Source organism: Hyla sarda, chromosome 3 (genome assembly GCF_029499605.1).
Source record: "Hyla sarda isolate aHylSar1 chromosome 3, aHylSar1.hap1, whole genome shotgun sequence".
NCBI classification, from domain to species: domain Eukaryota; kingdom Metazoa; phylum Chordata; class Amphibia; order Anura; family Hylidae; genus Hyla; species Hyla sarda.
In genome coordinates, this window is record NC_079191.1 from 253,227,498 (window position 1) to 253,239,577 (window position 12,080).

The 12,080-nt window shown below is 47.1% G+C and overlaps 1 protein-coding gene across 1 annotated transcript in view; it reads right to left on the reverse strand.

Annotated features, from left to right (window-relative positions):
• LOC130362270 (uncharacterized) overlaps positions 1-12,080 on the reverse strand; it is a 158,732-nt gene that overhangs the window by 117,729 nt on the left and 28,923 nt on the right. Inside the window, exons 2-3 of the mRNA XM_056566458.1 lie at positions 1,620-1,656; positions 1,507-1,541 (exon numbers count right to left, since the gene is read on the reverse strand). The gene's annotated coding sequence lies outside the window, so the exon portion shown is untranslated. The remainder of the gene's footprint in view (positions 1-1,506; positions 1,542-1,619; positions 1,657-12,080) is intronic.

The window sequence follows — 12,080 nt, forward strand, 5'->3', positions numbered from 1 at the left end:
TACAAAAGAAGGTGTTTAAAAACACAATATATAGGAATTGGATTGGTCCATTACTGGTTCCACTAATTCTATTTCCACTAAGGCTTCCATGTTAGGGACTCTTTTATTCCAATATTCTGGATCCTAAGACTCCAATCTTTATAGTCCACATAACATACAACCTCCTCTATCTGATTTACCAATTCCTATTATTGCTATTTAAAATGTGTTCCCTAGCATCCCCCCGACGTTTCGCTGGAGAGACCCAGCTTTATCAAGGTATAGGACACTAATGCTGGGAGTGGGTAATCACTGTGGTATATATGTCCTCTGTTTGTAGGTGTGGTCACTTTCCAGTTTACTTTGGCCAATCAGGGACTGCCACATCACTATTTTGTCTCTTAGTTATGATTCTATATCCTGTTACCTTCTGTCTTATTCCCGGATCACTTCCGGGTTATCTAAATCATGTGGTACCTATTTCCATCAAGACCTATCAAAATTCACATTCCATCCTTGTTTCTTACTTGTTTATGATTCGTAATCCAATCCAGGTAGATCTCATAGGCTTTCACCTTCTTACGTCACTAAACCAACAATGTTAGTGCGATCAGGCATGCGCATTTCTTCCCGTCCTACCCCTTCTATCATACCACGGCTTTTCTCTATGGTATTTCCGGCGCTTGCGCACTGGGTTCAGTATTCCCATAGTAACAAGTAAACATACCTTGGCGCTTGTGCGATATCTCCCGGCTTCTCCGTGGTTGCGATCTTTCTCCACGGAGCTAGTGGCGCACGCGCACTATTGTATTCCCGGCGCTGGCGCATTGGGTGTATGTTGCCATAGAAACATGTAAACAAAATAATTAGCTCTATGACATAGCCATCAGAAGGATATAGAAGTTTCCAGTGATTTGAATTGGCTCTCAACTTTACCACCACCAGGCTCTTATCCTTGTGGTCATTGTGTGAACTGTAAGTTCATGCCACGGACCAAATCTTTTGTTAACCCAGTTGATGGAAAGAAATATGAAATCAGGGAGTTCATCAACTGTAACAGTAAAAACGTAGTCTATGCAGCAAAATGTGGTTGCCCGAAACTGTATATAGGGAAAACAGTTCAACAACTGAGGAGACGTGTGGGTAAACATTTGAGTACAATACGCACCAATGCTGAGACCCCAATATGTAGACACATGAGAAGTGTAAGAAGAATAGTTTGGAAGCAATCCAATTTTGGGGAATTACCACAGTCAATTGGGGCCAAGAAAAGGAGAGATAGATAATCTCCTCCAAAAGGAAGAAGCTAGATGGATTTTCCGTCTGATGAGCAGATCATCTAATGGCCTTAATGAAGGTTTCTCCTACTCTGCATTTTTAGAATGAAATAGGTTGAAATATAGTCAATTTAGTAATATAGTGAGTGGAATAGTAGTTAAAATAGTACTAAATGAAGAAGTGGGTAATTTGCCAATGACATTTTAATTACATCCCTGTTATTTTGCATAGGGTCCTTCCTGTATTTACCTGAATGGGTTTTATTTTGATAGAAGTAAAGTGACCTGTTCCAAAAGAATAAAATAAGAAATAAGATAAAATTATTCATACACCCTTATACATCTAATCCATGTGATACTTACCTAGTGGACCAGCTTGGTTAAATCCGGAAGAATCTATCTATAAGAAAATAAACAAAGAAATGAATAAGATAATAGGCCATTATATAGTAAATTGTCTTGTATCCCTATTTTATACTCCCCTTAATAACCATACCGTGGGGGTAATAATTACAATATGGTTAGGATGTAGATATACAGTGGTCCCTCAACATACGATGGTAATTTGTTCCAAACGACCCATAGTTTGTCCAATCCATCGTATGTTGAGGGATCCGTGCAATGTAAAGTATAGGAAGCTATACTCACCTGTCCCCGTCGCTCCGGACCAGGTCCTCACCGCTCCCGATGCTGTCCCAGGGGCTCCCGATGCTGTCCGGTGCTCCGGTGTCTTCTTCGCGATCCTCCGGTGTCTTGCACATCTTCTGCAGGGTCCGGGCCTCGCTTTCTGGTGACGTTATTACGCTGCTGCGCCGGCGCGGCGTGCGTAGTGACGTAATAACGACGCCGGAAAGCGAGGCCCGGACCCTGGAGAAGATGCACAAGACACCGGAGGATCGCGAAGTGGACCCGGAGCAGCGGAAATAGGTAAGTGAACCTGCTGGGGCACATTACACTGCTATCCGACAGCAGCTTAAGCATTTTGCGCTGTTGGATAGCAGTTAATGCGATGGCCCCGACATATAAAAGCATCGTATGTCGATGCTGACATCGACATGCGATGGCCTCTGAGAGGCCATCGTATGTCGATTTTATCATATGTCGGGGCCATCGTAGGTCGGGGGGTTACTGTATCTATAATTCCGGTACAGAACATAAACTAATAGGAAGAGATAATAGATAAAACAATATATTAAGATGACACCATATGGAGAGATCAAGAGCTGTCATAGAGCTAATTATTTTGTTTACATGTTTCTATGGCAACATACACCCAATGCGCCAGCGCCGGGAATACCATAGTGCGCGTGCGCCACTAGCTCCGTGGAGAAAGATCGCAAACACGGAGAAGCCGGGAGATATCGCGCAAGCGCCAAGGTATGTTTGCTTGTTACTATGGGAATACTGAACCCACTGCGCAAGTGCCGGAAATACCATAGAGAAAAGCCGTGGTATGATAGTAGGGGTAGGACGGGAAGGAATGTGCATGCCTGATCGCACTAACATCGTTGGCTTAGTGACGTAAGAAGGTGAAAGCCTATAATATCTACCTGGATTGGATTACGAATCATAAACAAGTAAGAAACAAGGATGGAACGTGAATTTTGATAGGTCCTGATGGAAATAGGTACCACATGATTTAGATAACCCGGAAGTGATCCGGGAATAAGACAGAAGGTAACAGGATATAGAATCATAACTAAGAGACGAAATAGTGATGTGGCAGTCCCTAATTGGCCAAAGTAAACTGGAAAGTGACCACACCTACAAACAGAGGACATATATACCACAGTGATTACCCACTCCCAGCATTAGTGTCCTATACCTTGATAAAGCTGGGTCTCTTCAGCGAAACGTCGGGGGGATGCTAGGGAACACATTTTAAATAGCAATAATAGGAATTGGTAAATCAGATAGAGGAGGTTGTGTGTTATGTGGACTATAAAGATTGGAGTCTTAGGATCCAGAATATTGGAATAAAAGAGTCCCTAACATGGAAGCCTTAGTGGAAATAGAATTAGTGGAACCAGTAATGGACCAATCCAATTCCTATATATTGTGTTTTTAAACACCTTCTTTTGTATTATTTTTGGCACCTCATTTTGATCTTAATAAATAACAAATAAAAGTGAAGTTTTAAAAGGGTGACCCTAGTCGGGGGTCTTAGTCCCGGAGGGGTTGTTAACCCTGAAGGGAATTGGAATTTATGAATTAAATACCCCGGGTACCCCATGGGGGATTTTTGTGTATATGAATACAATAAAACACACATTGCAAATACAAAAGGGAGACAAACAAACCAACAGATAAATCAGAGTCAACAAGCCAAAATCATAACCGAGAGAACCAGAGAGATGCAAAGTCAGAAAGCGGGGTTAAAGGGGTACTCCCGTGGAAAACTTTAATCAACTGGTGCCAGAAAGTTAAACAGATTTGTAAATTACTTCTATTAAAAAATCTTAATCCTTCCAGTACTTTTTAGGGCCTATATACTACAGAGGAAATTCTTTTCTTTTTGGATTTCTCTTATGTCACGACCACAGTTCTCTCTGCTGATCTCTGTCCATTTTAGGAACTGTCCAGAGCAGCATAGGTTTGCTATGATGATTTTCTCCTGCTCTGGACAGTTCCTAAAATGGACAGCAGAGATCAGCAGAGAGCACTGTGGTCATGAGCATTTCCTCAGTAGTATAAAGCCCCTAAAAAGTACTGAAAGGATTAAGATTTTTTTTATAGAAGTAATTTACAAATCTGTTTAACTTTCTGGCACCAGTTGATTTAAAAAAAAAAAAAAGTTTTCCATGGGGTTAAATCCAGGAAACACAGATAAAGTCAGAATAGTAGATAGCAAAATACAATACAGAATGCTAGATTCAGAAACAAAGTTCATTCACAGACAAAGGCACAGGCACTAGACAGTGAACAGCTGTGGTCACACAAGGTATCTGAATGGCTAAAGAGACAGACCTATGGACAGGTCAGGGCTTTATGACAGCAACTAAGCAAAGCCAGAAACTTGGAAAAGTTTAACCCCTCGGACCAGACTGGGACAAGTCGCTACACAGCCAATAGGGAATAGAAACCAATGGCCACATATAATAAATGATTAATAGGAGACATATCAGGTGGGAATGAGTATAGTCAGTATGAGTATGAGTCAGATGAGTATAGAAAAATATATGTACTGTATAAGTGACAAAGAAAGGCAAATAAAGAAAAGTAGGTGAATAATAATACATAGGATACCAAGAAAAATTCATGAATGCCAGGGCATATAATACATATGAATGCAAATTAACCTCTTCAGGACACAGGGCGTATGGATACGCCCCGCATTACGAGTCCTTAAGGACACAGGGCGTATCCATACGCCCGTGGGAAATCCGGTCCCCACCGCTAGCCGGTTGGGGACCGGAGCCGGATGCCTGCTGAAATCATTCAGCAGGCACCCCGGCACATCGCCCAGGGGAGTCCTGAAACCCCCCCATGTTGGCGATCGGAGAAAATCGCATGTCAATTCAGACATGCGATTTTCTCCAATTCCGGGCTGATCGGGTCTCTGGTGACCCGATCACCCGGGAAATAGGGCTGATCGGAGTTTTCAGCAACAGCCCCGATCAGCCTAAGGGATAGGAGTGAGGTCGCAGAGCTGCGATCTCCTCCTATCCCCTGCCATTAGTCAGAACGGAGTTCTGACCAATGGCAGCGCAGGACAGGGGGTTGCCATGGCAACCCCCTGTTCTGCCCGCCCCTGGATGTCGAGGGGATCTGGGTAGAAGATGGAGGCTGCACCTGCAGGAGAAGATGCCTGGGGACCCGGGATCTTCGCTGGAGCCTGCTGGATACTAGGGAATCGACGGGGGGGGGGGGGATTGAAAGTGAAAGTAAAACGATCTTTACTGTGGCAACCGCTAGGAAGGCCGAACTGCAACTCCCAGCATGCCCAGACAGCATGTTGTAGTTTTGCAACATCTGGAGGGTCACAGTTTGGAGACCACTGTTACAGTGGTGCCCAAACGTTAGCCCTCCAGATATTGCCAAACTAAAACTCTAACGCCGAAAATTTACCACCAAAATAAAGTAGAATATGTCACGAAAAAACAATCTCAGAATCAGAATATTCGGTAAAAGCGTTTTCACGTTATTAATTCGTAAAGTGACGGTGGTCAGAATTGCGAAAAAGGGCTCAGTCCTTAAGGTGACAAAGGGCTGCATCCTTAACCCCTTAAGGACGCAGGACGTAAATGTACGTCCTGGTGAGGTGGTACTTAACGCACCAGGACGTACATTTACGTCCTAAGCATAACCGCGGGCATCGGAGCGATGCCCGTGTCATGCGCGGCTGATCCCGGCTGCTGATAGCAGCCAGGGACCCGCCGGCAATGGCCGACGCCCGCGATCTCGCGGGCGTCCGCCATTAACCCCTCAGGTGCCGGGATCAATACAGATCCCGGCATCTGCGGCAGTTCGCGATTAAAATGAACGATCGGATCGCCCGCAGGCCCAAGGTCTGAAAGGTATGGAAACATACATGTGTTTTATAATTGCATCTATGTATAAACTAAGACCTGGGGGGTGAGGGGTCATTCAGGCGGTGTATCCTTAGTTTTTGTGTATTGCAGTCAATTGGGGCCTGTCTGCTGTTTTCCTCTTTTTGAAGTCAGGAGCTTCTTTGAAGTGGCAGGATGTAAGGGGTCTCTGGTCCCATATATGAGATAAGAGATGCCCCCCCCCCCCCCCCTGGTGGGACCAGAGGGGAGGGGGGAATATATCATATATAAGGAGATATATCATGTGTAACAATGCTAGAGTCAGTTGTTAAGATCTGTGCCCCAAGCTGACAAGACCATCCTAAGAACAGCTGGAGACTCACTCTCATGGACTGCTATAATATTACGCTGTAAGAACTTCATTTTTGCTTTCTGAACTTCCTAAACTCTTTTATATATTTTTGTAACTGTATGTCATTTGTTTCTGTATTTTTATATATATATATATATAGCACTGTGATACCTTTTATCAGATTAAATGTTTGGTTAATCAGCTCTGGTCTTTGATCTCTAAATATATGAGCTCACCTTTCTGAAGGAAGCTTGGGTGAAACACGTTTATCTGAGGGTTAATTTGGTGACTTGCTGGGACTAGTAGTGGATACCCAGAGGTCTGGCAGCTTTAACCCTTGCACCATCACTCTCTCTCTAATGTCTTGGCTGGACCGATAGGGTGTGATCGTGACAACTGGTGGCAGTGTCAGGATATATTTAGAGATTTTTAGGGCTTGCTGGATTTTACCTGTAAGGAAATCTTAGCACTAAAAAGAAATTGCATACATCTTCTTGTGTGTAAATTCCAAAGACAGAGCTCAGTGCTGGTTTAAAAGGCATACAAAAAGAGTGCAAGACAGTTCTGTCCTTCCCATCTCCTGTTTTACCTCCTCTGTCTCATCTCGGAAATATGGAGGCATATCGCAAGCAGTCCAAGCCTGCACTGGAGCTAATGTGCCGAGAAAAGGACATCCCTACTGCAGGAAAGAACAAGGATCAACTTATTGCTGATCTTGTGGAGTATGATGCCTGTGCAAAAGAGCTGAGTGACATGAGGCAAGGACTGATATCTCCTGGGGAATATAACATTACTCCCCATCAGGACAGTACTCCACATGAGGCCTTGGACTCTTATATGTGGACTGCCTTACAACACCTTGGGAATGTGGATGCTAATATGAAACTCTAACTGCTTCTCCAGTACCAAACTGCAGAGAGAGAGGGACAGATACGAGCTGCAGAGAGAGAGGCCCAGGCACGAGCCGCAGAAAGAGAGGCCCAGTGAAGAGATGTGCAGGATCAAGGAGACCACAAACCCCGCTTGGAACATTTCCCCATGTTGGAAAAAGATGGTGATCTGGATGTGTTCCTGAGGGGATTTGAAAAGGTTTGCCGGCAGTTCCATCTACCTAAGGAACAGTGGGGATGATATCTAACCCCACGGTTGCGAGGAAAAGCTCTGGATGTGTTTTCTTCGCTTCCCTCTGAGAGTGACCAGGACTATGAGGCAATAAAATCTGCCCTGCTAAAAAGTTTTAATCTGACTCCAGAGGCTTATCGGAAAAAGTTTCGGACTTTGCAAAAAGTGCCACAGAAAGCTGCACTCAGCATGCAGGTCAGCTAAGGACTGCATTCAGGCTATGGACTGGGGGCCTACAAGTCACTACCTATGAGGCCCTGGAGGACTTGATGGTCCTGGATCAGTTTCTCCAAACACGGAGCTTTGAAGCCAGAGAGTGGATATTGGACCGCAAGCCCAAGACAGCAATGGAAGCAGCAGAACTTGGAGATGACTCCGCCAACAACCGGGCACCGACAGCAAAGAGTGGATCTGCACAAGCCGGAGCAAGTACCTGGAGGGGAGCCACACACCCACAGAGCACCACCAGAATCACCAAGCCAGCCAGAAAGTTCTTGCCATCAGCAACAGGAGCCACATTGGGTCAGGGGGACACCCGCCGATGTTACAGATGCAACAATATTGGGCACCTGAGTGCCACTTGCCCCAACAAAAGGAATTCTCCACCAGTAGCTGGAGGACACACAGCCGTTCTTCTGGTGTCCGGAGCAGTGGAGAAAAGAGCAGATAACCTGCAGAGTGTAACTGTGGGTGACCGGGTGACAGTGGGGTTGCAAGATTCTGGAGCCTCCTTTAACTTGGTGTGGCCTGAAGTGGTGGATACAGAGGACATCATCCCTGGAAGAACCATGGCTTTAAAAGGAATTGGAGGTGTGCGGCCTGCTGTGCCCATGGCCCGTGTGTACCTGGATTGGGGTACAGGCAAGGGAGATGGGGGTCTCTGAGGACATCCCTGTTAATGTTCTGCTGGGTAATGATTTGGGTCGGATGCTCTGTCATTATGCTCCAGAGGACATTACCTGCACACCGGATGGGCTAGGAGAGAGCCCTATTCATTCTGAGATACTGTGCAAGACTTTGGGAGACACTGTGAACTGTGGTAACTGGGAGGGAGTGCAGGGGATTGATAAATGCTTACCTGTGACTGAACCAGTAATGTTTTCCAAAAGTGGAAAGGGGTGTATTGTGAAATGTGGTGACAATGCATTGCCAATGCCAAAACCTAGTGAGATGGGCTAGGGGGAGGGGTTGGTGTGCCCCTGGTGACATGTAAGGATGAGGGACCAGCATTGAGTGATATGTCCCAATCCTGTGAGCCTAAGGAGGAGGAGGGAAGGAGTGATAGCCCTGTGTATGATGCCTGTATTGTTATGTCTGGAACTGAGGGGGAGGAAGGTAAACCCCAGGGAGGCATACCAATGGTGGCAGTGTTAACGCGTCAGCAGCATGCCAGGGCTGCAGCTTTAAAAGGAAGGGAGGATGGTGATGCAAGGGGCAAGCTGTGTGACTTGCAAGCCCCAGCAGAGGTGTGAGGTATGAGAAAGGGGGAGAGTAGGTGGCATGAACTTTGTCTGGGGCAGAGGCTCAGAAGGTGATAGGCAGTCTTGAAGGGGAGATGGGGGACATGAATAGCGATGGAAGGTGAAAGGTGGAAAGGTCTCTGTTAGAGGAGGGGAGATAAGGTGGTAAGGGTTGGCTGCGGGCATATCATTTCTATCTTGAGCGGCCAGGGATTAATGGCGGCTACAGTCATTAGGCTATGTTGCAGCAGCTAAGGGACAACAGCTGCTGCGGGCATATCATTCCTCTCCTGAGCGGCCAGGGCTTTATGGCGGCTGTCATCAATAGGCTATTTTGCAGCAGCTAAGGGAAAACAGCTGCTGCGGGCTTATTTTTGTGAACCATCATGCCTTTCCAATGGCAATAAATAAGCTTTGTACTGCTGCGGTAAGCTTTCGGGGTCAGAAAGACACAATGTGGCAGAGACTCTGCTGGGTTCAAGGATACAGAGAATTGCAAGAACTTCTCGATGGGGTGTAGCCTCTGTGGGGGTAGGAAAGAATGGTGCAGAAGGTAGAAGACACCATGTGGGGGAAAGGTGACAGGGCCTCTGTGGAAGGACAGGGGGGCACAAAGTGACAGGAAAGCAGTCCTCTTGCCTTGGACTGCTGCTTAACCTGTCCTTTGTGACATCTTGGCAGGAACTGCTGTACTCACTGCACTGGCAGACATCCGGAAACCCACCACCGCTGCCAACCAGAGAGAGCTCCCCCTTTCCACAGAGATGCACATTGCATCACTATGAGGACAAAGAGAGACAAATTTTAGGGTTAGCTAGCTAATAAAGCTACTGACACATGGTGCCACAATGATAACCCCCCCATTATCACTGCAACAAGCCATGCTTTGGTAGCCACTACATGAATATTAAATAGGAACTTACTGTTTCATAGAAGCTCCTTCCAGTTGGGGCAGATATCCGGAAATGTTGAGGCTGATGCAGAGGTTAGTAGTATTACTCTCCTGGGTATGTGTCCAGAGTGAGGAGGCGGCACCAAATGTTCCTGCTAATAAGAAAAAGATATTAAAAATAAACTCTTTGCCGGGCTGTGGTGGCGGAAGTCCCAATGTCTGCCAGTGCAGTGAAGACAGCAGTTCCGGCCAAGGTATCACCAAGGACAGGCTAAGTAGCGGTCTCAGGTAAGAAAACTGCTTGCCTGTCACTTTGTGCCTCTCTGTCCTTCCACAGAGGTCCTGTCACCTTTCCCCCACAGAGTGCCTACCACCTTCTGTACCCTTTTCCCCCACCCCTACAGAGGCTACTCCCCATCGAGAAGTCCTTGCAACTCTCTGTATCCTTGAACCCAGCAGACCCTCTTCCACCATGTCTCCCCGACCCCTAGGGCCCCTGTCACATTCTGTTCCCCTAAGGCACTGTACCCCTACCACCTTCTCCCCCCTCCTCTAACAGAGCTCCTAAAACCTTACCCTTCCATCGTAATCCGTAGCCCCAGCTCCCCTTCAAGACTTCTTGCCTCCTTCTGGGCCCCTGTCCTAAGTAGAGCCATAACCATCTACTTTCCCCTCTTTCCCATACTCCACACAGTACCCCTACCACTTTCTGTATCCCATGCCCTAACAGCGGTCCTTCCTCCTTTCTGCCTTCCAAATTCACAACCCCCTCTGGCATCTGTTTCAAGCCACCTACCCCAACAAGCCCCCCCTCCACCCACAGAGTCCCTGACACCTTCTGACTTCCAACAACAGATCCCTTGTCACCTAATGTGTTCCATGTCTCAGGCCTGGGGGGGAAGGACCGTGGCATGGAACACGAAAAGGAGGCAAGGGCTCTGTTGGGGAAAGTCAAAAGGTGCCAGTGGCTCTGTGAGTGGGCTTTGTGAGGGTAGGGTGATAGAGGCAGAAGCCAGGAAGGGTTGGGGGGGAGGATCTAGAAGGCAGAAAGGTTGATGGACTGTTAGGAGAGGGGGTACAGAAGGTGGCAGGGGTATTGTGTGGGGTATGAGAAAGGGGGAGAGTAGGTGGCATGTACTTTGTCTGGGGCAGAGGCTCAGAAGGTGATAGGCAGTCTTGAAGGGGAGATGGGGGACATGAATAGCGATGGAAGGTGAAAGGTGGAAAGGTCTCTGTTAGAGGAGGGGAGATAAGGTGGTAAGGGTTACAGTACTTTAGGGCAGAGTACTGGTGGGTAAAATGTGACAGGAACAACAGTCTTCCACTCATCCACAGCCCAGAATGGTTTTGATTCACAATGAGCGGCCAAGGGCAATGGCGGCTGTAATTATCAGGCTATGTTGCAGCAGCTAAGGGATATCAGCTGCTGCGGGCATTTTTCTTCAGAGCGGCCAGGGATTAATGGCGGCTGCAGTCATTAGGCTACGTTGCAGCAGCTAAGGGATAACAGCTGCTGCGGGCATTTTTCTTCTGAGCGGCCAGGGGTTAATGGCGGCTACAGTCCTTAGGCTATGTTGCAGAAGCTAAGGGATAACAGCTGCTGCAGGCATATCATTTCTTTACAAAGCGGCCAGGGGCATACGGCAGCTGTAGTCAGTAGGCTATGTTGCAGCAGCTAAGGGACAACAGCTGCTGCGGGCATATCATTTCTATCTTGAGCGGCCAGGGATTAATGGCGGCTACAGTCATTAGGCTATGTTGCAGCAGCTAAGGGACAACAGCTGCTGCGGGCATATCATTCCTCTCCTGAGCGGCCAGGGCTTTATGGCGGCTGTCATCAATAGGCTATTTTGCAGCAGCTAAGGGAAAACAGCTGCTGCGGGCTTATTTTTGTGAACCATCATGCCTTTCCAATGGCAATAAATAAGCTTTGTACTGCTGCGGTAAGCTTTCGGGGTCAGAAAGACACAATGTGGCAGAGACTCTGCTGGGTTCAAGGATACAGAGAATTGCAAGAACTTCTCGATGGGGTGTAGCCTCTGTGGGGGTAGGAAAGAATGGTGCAGAAGGTAGAAGACACCATGTGGGGGAAAGGTGACAGGGCCTCTGTGGAAGGACAGGGGGGCACAAAGTGACAGGAAAGCAGTCCTCTTGCCTTGGACTGCTGCTTAACCTGTCCTTTGTGACATCTTGGCAGGAACTGCTGTACTCACTGCACTGGCAGACATCCGGAAACCCACCACCGCTGCCAACCAGAGAGAGCTCCCCCTTTCCACAGAGATGCACATTGCATCACTATGAGGACAAAGAGAGACAAATTTTAGGGTTAGCTAGCTAATAAAGCTACTGACACATGGTGCCACAATGATAACCCCCCCATTATCACTGCAACAAGCCATGCTTTGGTAGCCACTACATGAATATTAAATAGGAACTTACTGTTTCATAGAAGCTCCTTCCAGTTGGGGCAGATATCCGGAAATGTTGAGGCTGATGCAGAGGTTAGTA